This window comes from Mauremys mutica, unplaced genomic scaffold (assembly GCF_020497125.1).
Source record: "Mauremys mutica isolate MM-2020 ecotype Southern unplaced genomic scaffold, ASM2049712v1 Super-Scaffold_100201, whole genome shotgun sequence".
In the NCBI taxonomy this organism is placed as follows: Eukaryota; Metazoa; Chordata; order Testudines; family Geoemydidae; genus Mauremys; species Mauremys mutica.
Genome location: NW_025423287.1, coordinates 124,681 through 145,500, shown reverse-complemented (window position 1 = coordinate 145,500; position 20,820 = coordinate 124,681). Strand labels below are relative to the sequence as shown.

General features: G+C 51.4%; 5 non-coding genes across 5 annotated transcripts; 1 reads left to right on the top strand and 4 right to left on the bottom strand.

The window, feature by feature from the left end:
• Window positions 1–2,344: 2,344 nt before the first annotated feature.
• On the bottom strand, window positions 2,345–2,417 carry TRNAM-CAU. The gene has a single exon. It is a non-coding gene; the product is annotated as a tRNA-Met (tRNA).
• Window positions 2,418–6,295: 3,878 nt separating this feature from the next.
• TRNAE-UUC lies at window positions 6,296–6,367 on the bottom strand. The gene has a single exon. It is a non-coding gene; the product is annotated as a tRNA-Glu (tRNA).
• A 6,726-nt stretch (window positions 6,368–13,093) lies between these two features.
• On the bottom strand, window positions 13,094–13,166 carry TRNAK-UUU. The gene has a single exon. It is a non-coding gene; the product is annotated as a tRNA-Lys (tRNA).
• Window positions 13,167–16,062: 2,896 nt separating this feature from the next.
• On the bottom strand, window positions 16,063–16,135 carry TRNAT-CGU. Its single transcript has one exon. It is a non-coding gene; the product is annotated as a tRNA-Thr (tRNA).
• Window positions 16,136–18,478: 2,343 nt separating this feature from the next.
• Window positions 18,479–18,560, top strand: TRNAS-UGA. Its single transcript has one exon. It is a non-coding gene; the product is annotated as a tRNA-Ser (tRNA).
• The last annotated feature ends 2,260 nt before the right edge of the window (window positions 18,561–20,820 follow it).

Below are 20,820 nucleotides of genomic sequence, written 5' to 3'. Positions count from 1 at the left end.
ATTGAAAAACAAAAAAGTAGAGCCGTACAAGGCTTCAAAGCCCACCAGGCCCAACCACCATTTCTAATACAGCAGAAAAGCCGCACTTCTCCTGACTAGGTAGGGACATCCTATGGCCCCACAAGAAGTGGAAGGCCATCGTGTTCGGTCTCAGCAGCATTCGTGGAGCAGGGGGAAACACATGGCTGAGGTTAATGACAAGGTCCCCTTATGCCACCGGCTGAGCCATTCCTCACAGGCCAGCAACCATTTCTCCCGGTTCGCGTTCCCCACCTCGTCCCCAACCGAAGGCTAGAAGGCCCAGCCATCAACCTGCAAACTCTTGTAGCCCTCCTCTTCCGCCCTGACTGATAGGGGGGAGCATTGAGCCTCCCTCCCTTAGGCCCTTCAGCATCCCTGGGGAAAGACAACACCGCCCAAGTGACTTTGGGCCAGTAGGTCAACCAATAGGGCTGCCTCCTAGGCCAGGCTGCAGCCCAGCTTCAGGACTCAGAGGAAATGGAGCTCGCATCCCTCCCTACAGGACTCCAGGCACGGCCAGGCTTCTGGATCAAACATCCCCTCTTGTGCTCAAGTCACAACAGCTAGCGGGTAAAAGACAGGCTTTCATGGCCTTTGAGAGAGCAAGACAGAGCCTTGGAAGACCCAGCAGGGTTTGTGGCACAGGAATTGTCCTCAGATCCCACCGAGACTTCAGCTCAGATTGCAGGATTCAAAGTCCCGAGTGCTGCCCTTACACCATGGGACCAATAGGGAACCCCGAGACCTCTGCTGAGCTCTGGTGTGGATGACCCTGTGCGGGCAGCCCTGCCTTTCCTCACCAAGTTGGCCTGCAGCAGTTTGCTGCAGCTCCCAGAGGCCTTTCTTAAACCAGACTGAGAGGCCAGTGGGCATGTGAGGAAGTTGCCCCTTCAGTCCCAGGCAGTACATGGCCCTTCCTAGTGAAAAGCCAAGTCCTGGGGAAAAAGGTCATGTCAAATAACATCTTGGAGAGATGCCTTTTTTCCTTTTGTGGGGAACTGTTCCCTTTTTACCTGACCAGGAACTTGAACCCTGGACCTTCAGATTAAAAGTCTGATGTTCTACCACCTGAGCTAGCCAGGCTTACACATAAATGAAGCAAATTTCATGCAGAAGAGAAACTAGTCATGAAAATGAGGGCAGGAAACAATACAGAAAACCTGCTATTCTCGCTCTCTTAGCAGTCCTAGCCCCAGCCTGCTCCTCCATCCGGCGCCCTGAGGCCTTATTCTTTTTTCAGTTAAATATCAAATCCCTGAGAAAACACAGTTCTACAAAGCAAAACGAAATCACAAACAGAAATGTCATTGGATATACAGAAATAAAAAAGGGAAATGCAGTTCCCATCACTTTATCGTGTCGGGGCCATTCCTGTATCGAGAGCACCCGCTAAGGTCCCTGTGTGCTTACGAGAAACCTGGAGGAACTCAAACCACAGCCTGAACATGAAACTCAACTGCTCCCAGGTGCTGCAGTAAAACCCTTTCCCAGCTGTGACGTTGCACTCCATAGGATTTTATGAAAATATGCTAATGAGTGTGAATATAAAGTGACTGGACTATGCTTCAAGCAAAAGGTCTCTTGTAAGGTATCATTACAAAGCTTATAATCTACTGTGTGTGTTCATCCTATTTGTATGAACCGATCATTCCTGTATCTGAAACTAGAAATATGAACTATAACTCTGAGGTCCTGTTGTAATGATGCAAAGTGTGGGCCATTAATAGTGGTTTGGACTCTTGATGGCTCCTATTAACCAGGACAATTGACTGGAGATGGCTCTGTCCTGCACCATCTGTGAGTCAGGCCAGGAAGCATGAAGGCTTGGGGGTCTCACAGGACATGTGACCATGTCACCTGGTACAGGAATCCATCTTAAACCTGGGGCTCTTCCCCAGGAGAGAGACAAAAGATTCCTGCCTTGTACCAAAGCTGTATAAGGGGGTGGAACAGAAGAAAGGTGGCTGCAGTCATGAGACATCCCCTAGCTACCACCTGAGCTGGAACACAGACTATACGAGGTGAAAAGATTGGGCCCAGACATAAAATAAGTCTAGTCTGCAAAAGAAGTTTATTGAAAGATCTCTGAGGGTGAGATTTGATCTGTATTGGGTTTCATACTGTATTAGGCTTGGACTTGCATGTTTTTGTTTTATTTTGCTCTGTGAAAAATACAAGGTCCATAGAGAAGGAAAAGAAAATGCCCTAGAAAAGTCTGTGTGTGTGTGTGTGAGATGGGTGGGAGGGTGTCTAGAAACCACTCTCCTCTAGTTTCTTTTCTCTGATTTCCTGTAGAAAATCTGAAGCAGGGAGCAAAAACCATTGCCTTCTCTGAGGCTTGAACTCAGGACCTTCAGATTATGAGACTGACACGCTGCCAACTGTGCTAAGAAGGCTTGGAAAAGTTTTAGGCTCAGTGTATATAGGACCCTCCTACAGCAGTGATTGGGGCAGGGAAGGAGCCAGAGATGTGCTGGAAGAAGCAGGGAGCTCTGGTGACCAGAGACTTTTCATGGCAACTTTCACAGCAGCAAAGAAATCAATTCATGCTGCCAGTGAACAATCTACTGGAACTAATGGCAGCACAGGGGGGATGTTTCCAAGCTATTCACCTACTTCCACATTTTAGAACTTACTCTCCTTTTCCTAGTAGGGCACTTTCCATGCAAATTAAGCAAAGCAAGTTGGGGAAACTACACAGGTAATAAAAACCAGGGCGCCAGATAAGGGTTGAACTCATAATCCCAGCAGTAGCCCCCTCTGCGCTAACCAGTTGCACCAGTGCAGGTGCTTCTCAGGCCTTGGCTACACTTGCAAATTTGCAGTGCTGCAGCAGGGTGTGAAAACACACCCTCTCCAGCACTGCAAATTACGGCGCTGCAAAGCGCCAGTGTGGTCAAAGCCCCAGCACTGGGAGCATGGCTCCCAGTGCTGTACGTTATTCCCCACAGGGAGGTGGAGTACGGACAGCGATGGGAGAGCTTTCTCCCAGCGCTGGCGCTTTGACTACACTTAGCGCTTCAAAGCGCTGCCGCGGCAGCGCTTTGAAGTGCAAGTGTAGCCAAAGCCTTAGGCAAAGCTGGGAAGCAGGAAGTTATCAGTCTCTGTGATTCACACCTTTGCCTGGTAATTGAAAGGCTGATGCATCAAACCTAACTCAAGATGCGGCTTTTCAGCCATGAGACTCCAGGACATTTTGACAGAAAGAAAATCTCCTCTGTTTTGGTTTAGCCCCATTTGACTCCTTCTGCCCGTCTTCTCCCCCTCCCTCCAGTCTCTTTCCTTCCCCACTGGGGCCGTGCAGAGAGGAGCCCCAGTCAGTCTCTGTCACAGAGTCTGTATCCCATCAAGGGAGGAAGGGGTTGCTCCAAAACATTGATAATGGGAGGGGTGGGCATGGTTAGGGGGAGAAATGATGGAGAATTAACAGTGGGGCCCAGAGAGATTCCCCCAGATTGGGGAGATCCCCTGCTGCCCCCATCAGCCAGCTGTGGGAAGAACAATTTGGGATTGCTTGGGGAAGCAACCTTTAAAATCACAAGTGTAACATGCTAGTTACATTTTAATAAGACCAAAGCCTCCTCAATCCCAGGGTCACAATCACTGGAATGATTTTGCCTTGATATTTTACCAGCCACAGACACAAAGCAAGTCAAATTACAGTTTCCGTTCGGAGTCAGTGCACACACAAGAATCCGGAGGCTTGTAATTCCTTAGGTTCTGCTGCCATTTCATTTCTGTCCTGTTCCAAGATTTATCATTGTGCAAAGCAACGTTAGGCCCTTGGGAGTGTCCCCCTCAGTGCTGCCTGCCACCCTTGGGCAATTTAAAAGGGCCCGGGGACCCCCGCCACCACCACCAGCAGCACAAGGGGACTAAGGCAGTTTCCTGCCCACCCTCACTCCATGTGGCACACCACTCCCGGAAACGGCTGGCACGTCCCTGGTGTGGGGGAGGTCTCCGTGCGCTGCCCCGCCCTGAGTGCCAACTCTGCCAACTGCGGCAATGGGAGCTGTAAGGGTGAAGTCTGCGGGCAGCCATGCACAGAGACACCCCTGGCCCTCCCGCTTAGGGGCTGCTGCCAGAGGAGGGTGCAGGTTGCTTTTGGGAGATTCCCGAGGTAAATGCTGCACCCCTCACCCTCCCCTGCACCCCCAACCCCAACCCAGACCCCACACCTGCACCCAAACTCCCTCCAAGAGCTTGCCCCCTGCACACCCTCCTGCAGCACAATCTCCTGACTGAGCCCAGACCCTGCACCCAAACTCTTTCCCAGACTCCAAACCCTCTCCCTCCCACACCCAAACTCCCTCCCAGAGCCTTAGGCAGGTGTGTGTGGGGGGGTGGGGCAGGACTTGGTCCCATTCTGGGCACCACCAAAAATTATCCAAACCTGCCGCCCCTGTCCAGCCCAACCTTCTGCTGATGCACCTCAGCCCACACCCCTGCAGGGTTTGAAGCTTCCATTGCTTAAATTCCAGGACACTGAGGGATTTCAGCTCCCCTTTGCCCAGAGGGAACCTTCACCCCACTCCCAACCAGGTTCTTGTCCATGGGATCACTGTAGGGAGGCTGGGTCCCTCGGTGTCTTTTCTCTCTCTGTGACAGGCCAGGGTTCAATAACTGGGGCATCTGAGCACCCAGGACCTTCTGTGGGGCTGCCATTCCCCTTCCCCTTCTGTGGTCTCGTCTGTCATTGACTCCAGCCTCTTTTCTATCCATCGTCAGCACCATCCCAAGCCAGCTGCACTCGCCTCAAAAAGACAGTGTCCCCTGGTGGGTGTAAATCACTGACCTCTCTCCTCTCTGAGCACTGACTGCCCCTCTGTTTCCTGGCCTCTCAGTCTGTGCAGATGGGACCTTTCCCTCCAGTGCTGGAGGATTCACCCTTCTCATCTACCCTTGTCCCAAGCAGCACAGCGGGTGGGAATCTTAAATGTACCAAGGTGACTTAGGAGCAGAACACCCACCCACCTACCCACCTTCCATGCAATTGGCACTTGCCCCTTACTGAGCAGGATTGAAACTGGTGCAGGGAGACTGGTGGGCCACATCCCAGCTGGACATGAGCAAAGCACCAGGGTGAAAAAGTGGACTTGGTGATGCTGGGGATTGAACCTAGGACCTCATACATGCAAAGCATGTGTTCTACCACTGAGCTACATGCCCACATGGGTTAGTTGAACTATGGATTACACTCAGAGCCCTCCTGTTTCCACTGCATCCAGTGACCTATAAGCCACACGAGAAGCCCATTCCCCTCTCTGAGGGCCAGTCCTGCTCTCCTGCAGGTTAATTGTTCATAGGGGTCACTTTGCAGCAAGGCCAGATTCTATGTGTGGGGCAGAGAGAGTTTGTGCCCTGGTCTCAGGGTGCAGAGATACACATTCACTGCGGTGCAATTGGGTCACTGTTTCCATGGCTGAAGAGCAAAGAATCACTCCCAGTTTCCCTTCTATCGGCAGCAGGATTAGCCTGTGTCATTGATTAATGAGGTGGATCTTGTGGTAGATTGTTATTCATTCCCCACCTTGACAATTCACACAGTCCCTTTCCTACTCAAATCCCCAGCACCTCGGTGATCCTGGTAGCAGGGGTTGGGTCCTGAGACTTTCAGGGTCCTTTTTCCCCTCCACCTGGAGTGAACTCAGCTTTCCCCGCATCCCAGACAATCCATGAAATAACAACAGGGGCATAAATGAAGCGGGGAGGGAACATCTCACGGCCAGGGCTGGATGTGCCCAGGGCCCCCTGCTTGTCCATTGTTTCCATGGAATTTGGCCCCCAGCTTTGCACAAGGGACAGAGAAAGATCTTGCTGTTCCTGTGTCTGTGCAAGGAAAATTGTGCTTCCCTAGGAAAGAGAGGCGGGAAATGGACCCATGAGGGGACAATATCCTCAGGATTAAGACCTAAGGACTCAGGCTGAGAACTGATAGAACTGCACTAATCTGGGATTTACAAATTGTCTTCCATGGCTCAGGGCCAGATCCAGCGTTTTTGCCACCCCAAGCAGAAAAAAAATAAAAAAGCTGAAATCAGCAGCAGCTCTACCTCTGCCGCTTTTGGTGGCAAGTCCTTCCCTCTGACAGGGACTGAGAGGGCCGAATTGCTGCTGAAGCCTCCCCTTTCCATTGGCTGCCCCAGGCACCTGCTTGCTGCACTGGTGCCTGGAGCCAGCCCTGCCATGGAGACACTGGGAAGATGGGGGAATCAGGAAAATAACATGGATTTATTTACATTGCAACTGAAGATTTTTTGGTTTAGAATCACTTTTCCCTGACTGGGGATTGAACCCAGGCCTTGGCAGTGAAAGTGCCAAATCCTAACCACTAGACCACCAGGGAGCTGATGATAGTGGTTTTCTTCTCACTTATGCTACACGTTCTTAGGCTACTTTCTAGCCACTTTCTGAAACTGTTCCATTGTCCACTCCCTGAGGGGCTAGGAGCAGAGTGCAGGAACCCCTGTGCTCAGGGTCACAACCTCAGCCCAGCCCAAGTCACTGAAACAAACTCAAATGATGCTTCCTCCAGCAGGATCACAGAGACACACAAAGAAAACCCACCAGGAACAATCCTCCTCTGCCTTCATTTACCCCATTGCAACCCTCTCAGCAGCCGACTCTTGCAGGAAGGACACTGAGCTGATAGGAGCTCTGGCATAGAGACCATGGGAGGGGTGTTGCTCCCCCTGGGTGTGAGCTGATCACATTCTGACTCCGTGTAACGGGGCTCTGAGCTTTGCCATCTTGTGAGTTCTGAGTGCTGAGCCCCCAGACCCTTCTGCTGGGAGCATGGGGATTGCACAACAGCTGCAAGCCCTTTTCCCGTCTCCTTGTCCTCCTCGGCGTCCCCAGACCTTCCCCACAAATGGTTCTATCAGGCGCTGGAGGGATCTAAGGACCTGCAGGTTTCCCTCACCCACCTCTTAAGGCAAACAGTGATTCCCTTCTCTGACACTCCTGGGCCTGGGCTTCTTTTGAGTTTTTCCCCAGGGGGCCTGATTCCCTGTGAAAATGTGTGTGGGGCGTGTGGGGAACTCAGACTCAGACTCTCCCCCACTAGATGAGTCCAACAGCACCTCCCCTTGGTGGGAGAATCCTAAATTACACCCTCTCACCCTGGTTACTCTGACCAGCTGATGGCAACAGCATGCTAAATCAACCCCAGCTTTCTGGTCTAAAAAGCAGCATCTAACCAGCCTTGTGACAGCTCTGGTTTGCTCACTGGAGACATAACAAACCAGGAAAGAAGGCAAATGTCAGACAGGGAACCTCAGCTCACAAATAAACACCCTCAGGCTCCTTCTACACTGCGACTATTCGAATCTCCACCATATCATTCCAATAGCAGGGGTCAGGATTTTTCTGGGGCACTGAAATGTTTCAGGGGATTGGTGTGTGAGCTCAGCCTTGCATTCCATCCCTGATGTTTCATGGACTAGCAGCAGAAAGAAAGAGCTGAGCCAATATCTCCTTGGCAGGGATGCAGGTGGCTACGTCCCCTCTGTCTGACCATTGCCATTGCAGGAGAGAAGGGTTCACTAGAATCGAATACCCTGGCTCAGACAAGAGACTCAGGGAGGTTTTGCTGTTCATGGATCTGTGCAAAGGAAATTGTGTCTCTGTGTGAAATTGAGGCGGGAAATGAAACGTCCACATGGTGGCCCAATGCCCTAAGCAATGTGGGTGATGGACTCTGGCTGAGAAATGATTTAACAGGAATTTGTATCAATGTATTGCCCTGATTAAAATCTATGGCTGTAAGGTGCCTTAGTACTTGAACCTGCATGGAGACACCCGAGTGGGTGTCAAGTCCATTACCTTAACGAGGGGTAGTTGAATATTTTGTCAAGATCCAAATTTCTTGGTCAAGGTCTAGTCAATGTCTAGATGCCAGAGAAAATAATACACTGATGATAATAAGAAGAATATAGAAAGATTTTGCCGTCACTATAGGCATAACTATGATGATTGTTTCATGTTTCACTCTTTATATCTGACACCACCACCTTTCCCTTTAGTCTTGTAGTTTACCAAGGGTAAAACTAAACATCTCTTCATATACAAGGGAGTGTTTGTGTTCATTCCTGTGAGCTACACAGGGGCTTGATGTAGCTGCTTTCAATCCTCCAGCTCCGCCGGGATAAGTAGCATTTCAGGCTGCCACTGAACAGAAGAAGGGAGATCATTTTTTGATAGATTATGCCTCCTCTTAAAGGTGTTTGTCTGGCTGGCAGCCCTGGTGCCCAGGTCTCTCCTGCGGGAAGAAAGTTTCTGTGCAAAATACTAAAACTTTTAACAGAGAGGAGGGAAAGGCGATGGCCACATGATGGGGCCAGTATGTACCACTATATGGTTCTTTTATGTGGGATGGCTCTGAACACTGACTGATCTCCACTCCCTTGTGTTTGAAGAGCTGTTTAGTTTTGCACTTGGGAACCTGTAAGGCTGAAGCAATGTTATGGATGGTGACACTACGATTGAAGGGTTATTTAATGTTGTAGAAATTGTTAAAAACACTGAGCTTAAACTGGAACTGCCTGTTGTTAAAGGCTGGTTTCCCCACGTCAGTTCCATAAGCTCTGCTAGAAACACCCTGGGTTCTCTCCTGCCTCGGTGGGAACTGGAGGGAATCGTCCCCTGCTGCCCTTGGCTCCAGGCTGGTTTTTCTGGGGAGGGGGTGTGGAATTGATTTGTTTGCTGTTGAGAAGGGAGCCAGGCCAGTTCTCAGGGAACGAGAACTCCCAGCATCTTCCCAGCCCAGCCCAGGCTGCTGCCCTGTCCCAGCCTCTGTTCCCCTGGGGGCCCTGCATGTTTGACTCGAGAGCAGGCCGGGAGCAGCAGCTGAGGCAGAGGACAGCCTGGGCCGGGCAGATGCTAGGAGCAGAGCACCAGAGGCCTCTACTGGCTCCCTCCTCATCAGCAAACAATCAGTCCCCACCCGCACCCCGGGAAAGCAGCCTGGAGCCAAGGGCAGTGCCCAGTGGGGGTTTCTCATTTTCCTCCTCCTGGGGTGAGCAGGGACCTGGGGGTGTTTCTAGCAGGGCAGTTGGAACAGAATTGGGGAACCAGCTTTTAATAACAGGCAGCTCAAATTCAGACTAATTTTGTTACAATTTTCTTTATAATGTAAAATAATTCAAAAGTAAACAGGCAGGAATTAGTGTAACTCTTTTCTCCTGCTCATAGAAAGAAATGGCTTTTTGGCTTTTCATGATACAGGAGTCAGGTTTGTTCACTGTTCAGAAGCCTGTTGTGTTTCATTTCTTAGGCTCCGCTGCCATTGTGTGGCCATTTCCTTCCCCTCCTTTCTGTCCAAAGCCCAGAGCCCAGTTCCTCCAGGGATAGAAGGACATCTTTCTTCTTTCCTTCCTCAACAGCCCCCTTCCTTGGAGAGCCCATTGCTTGGATCTGGGTGGGGAACAGCCGTTTCTGAGGATTAATTTCACACCATATTTAGTATTGATATATAGATTTTACAGCCAGACTAGATCGCTAGGTACCTCTGCTCTGGCCTGAGTTATAACGGAGTCCAGTGAATTTTACCCAGTGACTCCTACATCCACCCCAAGATATTCTGGCTGAAAGAGGAGGGTTCATTCAGAAAGTCATCGTGTTTGGATGTAAAGGTGTGAAATGATGGGGAAATTGGCCCCTCTTTCAAGTTTAAATGTTGTAACTTCTACATCTAGACTGTGGGGGCCAACGTGAGCCAATGTAACTGCCAAACGTGCACCTTTGTATGCAACTGCTGAGTCAGTTGTGAACCTTCCCATCATTATCATTATCCCTTTGAAAGAATGATGGTGATGGACACTTGGATCTGTATCCCAGTGTGCCCTGGACGTCTACAGGCTGCATTAGCCAATCCAACCATTCGGCACTTGCAGATGGGCACCTCTGTATTGTGCCTGAGTCTTGTACAGCTGTGAAAGGCTGGCATATGCTGATATTTTCCCATCTTTTTAACCAGCACTAATACCAGGCCAGGCCAGGACTGGGAAGAGAGAGAGAGCAGCAGGTTTCCCCTATTGTTTCCTGCTCACTTTTTCTTGACTAGCTTCACCTCTGCACCAATTGGCACTTTTCCTATGTGAGCCTGGCTAGCTCAGTTGGCAGAGCATCAGACTTTTAACCTGAGGATCTAGGGTTCAAGTCTCTGGTCAGGTGATAAACTTCTGGCTATAATTGTAAAAATCTCACTTTCTGGAGTCTTCTTTGGTGTTACTCTTTCTCTTCAGGTTTTTGCCTTTCCTAAGAAGGGCCCTTGTGTGGGGGGATTGAAGGAACAACTCCTTGACATCCCCTCTCCTTGCAGCCTGGAGGAATAAAGGCCTGTGGGCATATAGCATGTTCCTTCCCTGCACACACACACACAGAATATCCCTAAGGAATTAGAATCACCTGCTGCCTTCCCCTGTCCTGCTGGATCCTCAAATGAAGATGCTTTTCAGCCCGAACCCATGTCCCCTCTTTTCCCAGTGCCCCTCAATCCCAACCCTCAGTCCCTCCTATGCTCACTGCTCCTCACTCTCAACCAGAGCCTGCTCCTCTTCACCCTTCTCCTCTGTCCCAACCCACAGCACCCTCCTATTCCCAGTGCCCCTCAATCCCCACCCACAGGCCCCTCCTATTCCCAGTGCCCCTCAATCCCAACCCACAGGCCCCTCCTCCTCATGCTGCTCCTCAATCCCAACCCACAGCTCCCTCCTTCCCTCCAGCAGCAGGTGCTTCAGACCCCCCCAGGAAGATTTTCTTGCAAGGTTTCATGTGTGAGTCTGGATTTTACAGTATGTTGGAAATAGGTTGGGTTGTTTGCCGAAATGATCACGTTTGGCTGGAGTTGGATTCCCAGTCTCCTTGTTATTGGGGCAGGAGAAACAAAGGGTTGTTATCCTTGATGTGTGAATCAAGGACTCAACCCTGGGTGTAAACTAAATGAGCTGCCCACAGATTCTGGAAGCCACAATGAGCATTTGGTGCGATAGCTCAGACCTGTCCCTGTCCCAGAGGGAGGGGGTCACCTGCAAGGGGCTTGGACCACTGACCTATCAGCTCTTAACTCCCAAACTTTCAGTAACTCTATTATCAGTGCCAGTGAGTGTCATTTAAACCATAAGAAAAACCACACTGGGCTAGACTAAAGGTCCATCTAGCTCTGTATTTTATCTTCTGACACTAGCTAATACCAGGTGCTCTAAAAGCATCTCAACAAGGCATCACTGGGAGTTGAACCCAGCATCTCCTGTTTACAAAACAGGTACTTTAACCAGCTAAACCATGGTGCCTGCCTGTGGCTAAACTACAGTGTCTGCTCACACCTGATTCCCTGCATCCCCACCTGGGCCCCACAAAGCAGAGCAGCAGGTGAGGTTTTTCTTGCAAGCTGTGTGTGTGTGTGAATCTTTGGCCAGGTCTGCACTACAAAGTTATTTCAGCAGAATTATATTGCTCAGGTGTGTGAAAAACACACAACACTCCCTCGGTTGGCACTGCAATGCCACATCTGGTGACAAAACTGCCCTGTTTTGGTGACCAAATAAAACCACTTCAATGAGCTTTTTGCAGCAAACTTAAAGTGACAGAGTGTCAGTGTAGACGCTGCTGTTCAGTATATCACCATAACTGGCCTCCACCAGTATCCCACTATACCCTCTGTGAACTCGCCTGCCCTGCATTCCTGCTACAGAGCCATGGGCCCCTCCCCTTTCATCACTCTGGGAAGTTCTGAGCCTGCTGCTCTGCTCCAGCAGCCAGGAGCAAATCACTGCCATGGATGCTGCTCTCTCCCGCACTGCGAACACACAGCAGGGTAGCGGGAACTTCCTTACATTGGGGGAGGCACCGGCATCCAAACTGTGACACGCCCAGGACACCCCTTCCCTCGAGGAGGCTCTTACCGTCTAAACAGGGACTTCTGTTTTCTAGTAAAATCATTAAAGGGAAGGAGAAAACTCGAAAGAGGTTCCTCCTGGCACTCACGTGCCTGAACCCGAATACTCTCTCAGTCCTCAAAGAGAGACCTGGAGAAGGAGACTTGCTGAAGCAAAGCCACAGGGGTCTCTGAGGTTTCCCTGGCCCCTCGCCCCTGTCCTGCCTGCCTGATGTCAGCATCTCTCTGTGAGGTCACCACCTCCCCACCACCTTTGACCAATAGTCTGAGGTCCTGTAAAAGCCTTTGTGATGTCACTGCCACACCCCTCCCTTGCTGTGCTAATGTCCTGCCCCTGCCCAGGCACTTTGCAGGTTTGAGCTACTCCCTGTGGATCACCCCACTCAAGGAGCGTTCGTTCTAGGCAGCAAGCTGGCTAGACAGGAAAACATCAGACGCTGCTCCCAATGCTACACTCAGTTTTTCAGAAATTAGTCGCCTTTATGTCCAGAAGAGACCATTAGAGCATCTAATCTGACCCCCTGCATATCACAGGCCTCCTGTATGACACAAGAGCTACTTTTGGGGGAAAACACATTCGAGAAAGGCATCTAGTCTTCATTAAATGACATCAAGAGATGGAGAATCCACCACTTTCCCTAGAAGACATTTTTCTCCAGCCCTCAGAACATTTGTTGGCTCTTTGCAATTGAACAAGCTCAACCTGTTTAGCTTATCAAAAGAAGATTGAAAGGTGATTTCACTGAAGTGTTGAAGGGCCTTAATGGAGAGAAAAGACTGGGTATGAAAGGGCTCTTTAATCAAGCAGAGAAAGGCATAACAAGACCCAATGGCTGGAAGGTGAAAAGAGACAAATTCATATTACAACTAAGGCACAAATATTCAACAGTGAGGATGATTCACGACAGGAACAAGCTCCCAAGGAAAGTGGTGGATTCTAATTCTAATTCCTTATGAATATTCTGTGTGTTTGTGTGTGCAGGGGAGGAACATGCTATATGCCCAGAGGACTTTAATCCTCCAGCCTGCAAGGACAGAGGGGATGTCAAGGAGTTGCTCCTTCAATCCCCCCCACAGAAAGGCCCTTCTTAGGAAAGGCAAAATCTTGGAGAAAAAGAGCAACACTGAACAAGACGCCAGAGAGACAGATAATTATGATCAGAGTGAGAAGTTTTTTACCTGGCCAGGGATTTGAACCCTGGACCCTCAGATTAAAAGTCTGATGCTCTGCCAACTGAGCTAGTCAGGCTCACATGTGAAAAGTACAAGTTGGTGCAGAGGTGAAGCTAGTCAAGAAAAAGTGAGACGGCCACAATAGGGGAAACCTGCTGCTCTCTCTCTCTTCCCAGCCCTGGCCTGGCTGGGTATTAGTGCTGGTTAAAAAGACGGGAAAATATCGGCATCTACCAGCCTTTCATAGCTGTACAAGACTCAGGCACAATACAGAGGTGCCCATCTGCAAGTGCCAAATGGTTGGATTGGCTAATGCAGCCTGCAGACGTCTAGGGCACTCTGGGATATAGAGCCAAGTGTCCATCACCATCATTCTTTCAAAGGGATAATGATAATGGTAGCAAGGTTCACAACTGACTCAGCAGTTGCATACAACTGCCAAAGGTGCACGTAACTGCCAAAGGTGCACGTTTGGCAGTTACGTTGGCTCAAGTTGGCCACCCCGGTCTAGATGTAGAAGTTACAACATTTAAACTTGAAAGAGGGGCCAATTTCCCCATCATTTCCCACCTTTACATCCAAACACGATGAAGGTAGCAGATAGAGCCAGAGCAGGTTGTCTATGGGACCAAGTATATGCAGAGTATCCTCGACAGAGGTTTGTTCAACCTGTTCTTAAAAACCTCTGAGGACAGAGACACCACAGACGCCTTTGGGAGCCTATTCCAGAGCTTAACTGCACTCAGAGTCTGACATTGGTGAAGTAGGAGGCTGAGAAAAACAACACTGGCTGTCAGAAAAAAACAGCCCTCCCTGGTGCTTTAAGCAGTGGGTTCTGGTGTTTTAACAGCCATGGTCTGGGTTCAATTCCCCCTAAAAACCAGAAGTTTTTCAATGAAAATCTCCATTCATTTTGCATTTGAAATGGAAAGGAAAAGAGGGCTTCTTGTCCTTATCAACAAGGCAAAGAATGGCTTTTTTCTCAGTAAATATTTTTAAAAGGCGCTGACTCGACCTGAAGATCTCATTTCATTTGTATTTACAATGGAATGATTCTCTCCAGGACAGACAGAAATTCTTCAGCTTGACTCGGATTCCACGGGAATACGAGAAGCGATTGTGTCTAACACCTGCCTTTTTTCGGACAACAGTGATGTCTAGGTTTTCCATGGACATTTCCCTTCCAGCACCTCAGGCTCCATCCAGCAATACAAGAAACTGAAATGCACAGAAAGTTTCTCACCATAGGATTCACTGACCAGGCCGGGGGAAAAGTTTTGCCAGAACACTTGGTTATAATATCCCTCCCTGACCTTAAATGGAAAGCAAGGGGCTAACTCTCAGAGCACATAACCACAGCTTATGAGTCTCACATTCTACACTGTCAATGTACCCTTCTCCCTCCCCCTCTATATTGACCAGCCAAGCCTGCCCTCCTCAAGCCAGGCCAAGACTCTTCTGGGTCAGGAGCTTGGAATTTACCCAGCGAGGGGCTCTACATGCACCACTTTTGAAGATGTTTGAATTCCCTCCAACTTCTCTCATACAAATGCTAAACAGTTGGTGGTGTAAGGTTACAGGAGAGGTTGAAATTAGGCTATTTCGTCAGATAGAAGACAGTGATTGTGTCAGGAGTGGGATGTGAATGGAGCCTAGAGCAACAAATGACAGGGTTAGGGGGCTTATTCCTTCACCCTCTTACTTCCCTGGTCCTTCTCGCATGAAAAGAGAGCAACAGTACCAGAAGTCCAAAGGCGCAAACAATTCGATGTTTATTGGAGTGAACGTCCAGCAAGCAATGATTCCAGTTTCCTTCCTTAGTGTCCGCCTTCTCAGCTCTGACACCACAGAGCCTTGTCTGTGTCCCTGTTTCTGTTCCCATCCCCTGTTCCCATTTCCCCCTGTAGCAAAACATGATCCCAATTCCCCCATCCCCAGTCCCTGTTCCCATTTCCTCCCCCCCGCCTTCCTAATTGACTGCAGACCTGAGTTTTGTTTAGCTATTCCTTAACCAATCATTTTGCTGAAATTTAACCAATCCTAATATACTGTAACATGGTTATTTAACCAATTATATTCCACCACCTTCATTGGTTTATGCCCAACAAAATGAATTATACAGCAGACAGAAACAATCACAGAACCAGACAGAGACCATGCAAATAAACATACAAAACAATACCGAAGGGAGGATTTCACAACTACATCTATACAGACATAAGGGGTTTCCAGCTGTGTCTATTGATAAGTGAGTTCTTGCCAGACAGGATGCTACCAAACTAAGTTTCCCTTTCTCTGGAGGTGATAGGAATATCAGGACAGGATTGTATTCCTAACAGCCCAATACCACCTTATTTCAATGTGACTAGTTGGGAATGTGAGGATGTGACCATACACTTCCCAGCTTATGGCTGCCTTTGCTGCTTAGCCGAAGAACCAGGCCTCAGACTGTCACAGTGAGAGAAGGCCATTACACAGACAGACTGATTTTTTATTCTTTCTTTTATATCTTTATAACTAGCTAAGTGATAAAAATACACCTAAATTCTTAAAGTACAGGCCTGAATCTCTGTATCCTAACAGTCCTCGGGGTCAGGCAGCCTCTGGGTAAGGGGGTGGGGACTCAGATCCTTCCACTGGCCAATTCCACCAGGGTCGTGTATAATGCAGGGAAGTTCCCTACAATAGCCAGACCAGATGCACCCTTTACACTTGTGCTCTGTTCTCATTGCTTCTCTGTCTCTCTTCCCCTCATCTCTGCTGCTCCCCCTCTGGGCTTTCTCAGCACCTGGCCCCACAGCACTTCCTGGCAGCCAGAGACTGCGTGTTCTAGGCCTGCTCTGTGGATGTGGTCTCTCTCCTGATTGCTAAGGAAAGGAACCTTTCCAGGAAATGGCCACAGCTTCTGGGAATCCCTGTGTGGCTGTGAACAGAGTTTGGCTCCTGGCACACAAGGCAACTTAAAAGCTGGGTGACTAGACAGGGGCTTGAACCCTGGGCCCTCAGATTACGAGCCTGATGCTCTACCCACTGAGCTACCTGGGCTTGTCAGGAAACATATTCACCACAAGAGTGAGCAGGCAGGCAAACGAGAGGCAAAAAAAGTCCCTGGAACCCCTCCTCTTTTTCTGCACAGCCACTGCCTGGCAGCAGGATTCCTCCTCCTCCTCAGGGAGACTAAATCTCTGCACCTAGACAGCCAGTCCGTCCGCTGCACCCCAATCCCCCATGCCTGAGCCTCCCTGCCAAAGCCCTGCACCTGGCTCCAGAGAATTAAGTCTCACGTCTCGCTGAGAACTCGACTTCTTGTGCCCAGAGAGTCTCAGCCCCCCTCAGTAGATGACCTGAGAAACACAGTGTCCGGCTTTTCCAAAGAAGAGCTTAGACCCCCTCATCATGTGGCCTAAAGGATAAGGCATCTCCCTGTGGATCAGATGATTCAGGATTTGAGTCCCCTCATGGTTGTGCTCACTTCGTGCTGCAAGTCCTGCTCCCTTCACAGCTGGAACCTCTTCTTGGCCACTCAGGCCAATGCCCTGGCTTCAGCTAGAGCCCCAGGAAGGAGTTGGGCATCACAAATGCTGGGGCATGAGCCCCAGGTGCTTCCAGTGTCACCTTTGCCATTCCTGACTTGCCAAAGAACATTGGCAGCTGCCCAGGCTAGCGTGTGGAGCAGTTTCCCTCTTCCAAATGTGCCCCTGTCTCTGGCTCTAGGAGGTGTGAGTCACCCAGCAGGAGGGGAAAGATTTGCTCTTGCACAGCTGGAGACAGGGAAGTTGAGCGCTGTGAGCTCCAGGACTTTACCACAAGCCAACACAAGGTCACACTGAGATTTGAACTCAGATTGCAGGATTCAGAGTCCTGAGTGCTGCCCGTTACACCATGGGACAAGCTCGTGCTGCTTTTTCTGCACATTGGTGACCCCCATGGGACTGGCTCATGTAAGGGACTGTTGACCCCTTACTAAAACTTAGTGGGGTTTTTGGTTGGCTAGTTCCCAGTCCCAATAGAAGGGGGAAGGGCCAATGGGAAATCAGGACCCTGAGACTGACAGTCCCCAGGGGCAATAGGGAGAGGCCAAAGCTCCAAGTTAGCCGCACTGACAGGCCAGGCAGTGTAATGAGGGAGTCACCAGGCCAGGGGATCCCATCCTTCGTGGGAGCTGGAACTGCCTGGGCCAGAGTGGGGCGGAGCTACGGAGACACCAGGAGCCCGAGAAGAGCCGGGGAGCAGAGCTGCACAGGTGTAGTGCCAGAAACTGCTCCCTGTAGGACTTTGCTACCTGCAGCAGTTACTGAGACCTGAGGTTGTTCTTATTTGCTGCCTTGTCCTAATTGGCTAAAACTTGACAGTGGTTTCTCTAGCAAAGGCCAGTCCCTGGCCCCTTGGTCCAGACATCCTCATTCACACCAGGCTGGGGTGACCAGATGTCAAAGATGAAATATCGGGACGTGGAAGGCGGAGTCAAAAAAAAAAGCCGGAGGCTCCCTCCCACCGCCAGGCGGCAGTGGCACAGCCCCATCTCCACCCAACTCTCAGCTCTGACCCCCGATACACTCCCACCTCCCCCATCCCCTCGCTCCTGGGCCCAGCCTGGGCTCCGAGCTCTGCAGCCGAGCCGCGCTCCAGGTCCCTCCTGCAGCTCCCGGGCAAGGGGCGAACCAGGCAGCCGGGCCCAGGCCCTCCCGGCAGGAGCGTGTCTGCCCCACGTGTGTCTCCGCCCCCCACCCACATGGGTCCTGCCCGCTCTGCACTGCCCCCAGCCCCACTGCGCTGCCCCCAGGCTCCAGGGCTGGAGCAGCCTCCGCGCTGCGCTCCCGGCCATGGCCATGGCCCGTGTGCACACCTGGGAGGGAGGAGGATGCCGCCTGCTTGGGGAAGAGGCAGGGCCAGGGCGGGGATTTGGGGAGGGATCCAATCGGGCAGTGAGGGGGTGGGGCTGGGGGCAGGGCCAGGGCGGGGATTTCGGGAGGGATCCAATGGGGGAAGGAGGGGGCGGAGTCAGGGGGGCGAGTGTCCCTACGGGCTCTGCCTGTGTGCTGGAGCAGAGGGCAAAATTGTTTGTTTGTCCAGTGTCCCGACCAAACATCGGTCGGGATGCGGGACAAACAAGCAAATATTGAGACAGTCCTGATAAAATCGGGACGTCTGGTCACCCTACATCAGGCTTCAAGTCTCATTTCCCCTTCCCGCTCTGTGGGAGGGGAGACTTTTAAACGCGCTCTCTGTGCGACTGCACATGGCTAAGCAAAGAGAACAAACCCCCAATCCCCCCTGTGCTTTGGGAGCCAGGTTTGCAGTGGGAATTCTGTAGTTCAGATGACTTCACGCCTGGGCATTGGGATTCTTTACCAGTTTCTCTGGCATTGGGGCAATTTTGTGCTCACAGCTGTGATGGCCGAGTGGTTAAGGGGTTGGAGTTGAAATCCAATAGGGTTCCCCTGCGCAGGTTCAAATCCTACTCACAGCGAGGCCTGTGTTTTAGCCAGTTCCTCACCCGGGCAATACCTCTGTACAACCCCCCGAGACACTCTCAATTCTCTCCCCACCAAAAGTAAATTCTCTTCTGCTCCTTTCATAGAGATGCCTGGGACACCACCTCACACTGTGTCCCTGAGGGGTCAGGCAAACTCTCAGCGCCTGAAGCCTCTGCCACTCACCTAGTGCCCCATGGATCAGCCATAGCCCTGGTTCTGCTCCTCTCTCTAGAGTGTGAAAGGATCTGAGTCAGCGACTCCATGGGAGCTACGGGGCTGCAGAACCAAGAGAGAAAAAATAGGTGCTCAGCACCCACTGGCAGCCAGCTCCCCCCGCCCCACAACAGGCCTTGCTGACAAGCTCCTCCTCTTCCCCTTCAGCCCCTCCCACTTGCCAGTGATCAGCTGTTCAGTGGGGTGCAGAAGGCACTGGGCGGGGGAGGGGGAGGAGCAGAGATGGAAAGAGGTGGGGGAGGGAGAGGAATGGGGCAGGAAGGTGCAGGGCGGGAAGAGATGGGACAGGGGTGGAGTGGAGGCAGGGCCTGGGGAGGAAAGGGGGGGAGTTGTTCGGGGATGGCCCTGAAGGGAAGCACCGACTATCACAGTGACAATACAACTGACCAGCCTTGCGGGGGAGACTGAGGGAGATCTGCACTCACCAGGTCTCTTCTCTCCCCCACGGTGAGCCAGACACTGCTCTCTCCTGGCTCTCCAAGGAGCCATTTCCTCACAGGAAGTGCATTGAGTGCCCCTGTGGTGCTGGGGGGGTGGTGCTGCTGCTGCCTGTGGGGCTGGCAGGGGGGCTGATGTCTGCACAGACTCTCAGCTGCCAGGCCGGAGGGGGCACTTGGGACCTTACCAGACCGGCTCAGTGAAGACGGGGGGTTGACAGAGCAATACAGACGCTCTCCAGAGCACGGAGCAGCATCCGCCCATGCAGCCAGGCAATGAGCATTTCCCACAGCCTGGAGTCAAGGGGGAGGCGGCAGCTGCTGTTCCAGCTCCTCGGGGACAGGCCCTGTCAGCCAACAGCCACTTCTTACTCCCCACAGCTAAGTGTGCCGGGTTCCTCCGGTGGGGGTGTGGAGCAGCCATTCATTTTCCTGTCCTTTTTCTGTGCAACTGCTGACAAAAACATCCCAGACAGAGAACCAACAGGCCAAAATATTACCATGTATCTGCCAAAGTATTTCAGTTGGGCGAGTGTTAGACTGAAGATCTAAAGGTCCCTGGTTCAATCCCGGGCTTTGGCAGGGCCTGTCATCTCTCTTTGTGCAGGGGTGGCTTGTTCTCTGGGAACACAGCAGTATCTGCACCCAAGGAGAGTCCCTGAGCTTGGGCTCTGCAAGAGGAAAACATAGAAGGGGCTTCTGCTCCTAGTTGGCCCACCTGACCTTTAACAAGGAGAGATGGGAGCTGTCTTTCCCAACATGGCAGGGAGAGAGCAAGGCAGGGTGACTGTCAGGAATGGTGCCAGAGGGCTGCTGGGCGGCAGTGACAGGCAGGGACTGGGGATGGAAGCTCCTCTGTGCAGCTGAGCAAGGGCAGTACCAGGGAAGGGGCATCTGTAAAAGTGACCCAGCAACACCTCTCCTCCTCTGGGCACCTAGAGCAGAGGTGGCTGGTGCTGACAGCTCCAAGGGAAGGCCTAAAAGCCACAGAGCAACTGAGGTCAGGACTAGAGGAGGCAGGACCATGCCTATGTGTGGCCTTCAGACAGGCACAAAAACACCCAGCCAGGCTGCTCCCTGCCATGCCAACCACCCACTGAAGGTCACCAGCATGTGGGGTGGCTGCTGATGCTCTGTGGCCAACATCAGAAGATGGTAGGAAAGCAGGGCCAGCCCCCATGGTGGGGCCTCTGACCGTTCCCATTCACGGTGCTCACTTTTGCAATGGGGCAGGAGATTTTACCCCAAGAAGCTTTTCCCCAGCTGGCGAGAAGCAGAGAAACACCCAGGCTCCCAAGGTGCTATGTAGCAACCCCCTCAAGCACAGGGACAGGTGCACACTTGGAAGAGGGAAACTGCTCCACACGCTAGCCCGGGCAGCCGTCCACTTTCTTTGGCAAGTCAGGAAGGGCAAAGGCGAGACTAGAAGCACCTGGGGCTCATGTCCCAGCCTTTGTGACGCCCACCCCCCAACTCCTTCCCAGGGCTCTAGCTGAAGCCAGAGCATTGGCCGGAGCCGCCAAGAAGAGGTTCCAGACCTGAAGGGAGCAGGACTTTAAGCACAACAGTAAAACTGCAGAAA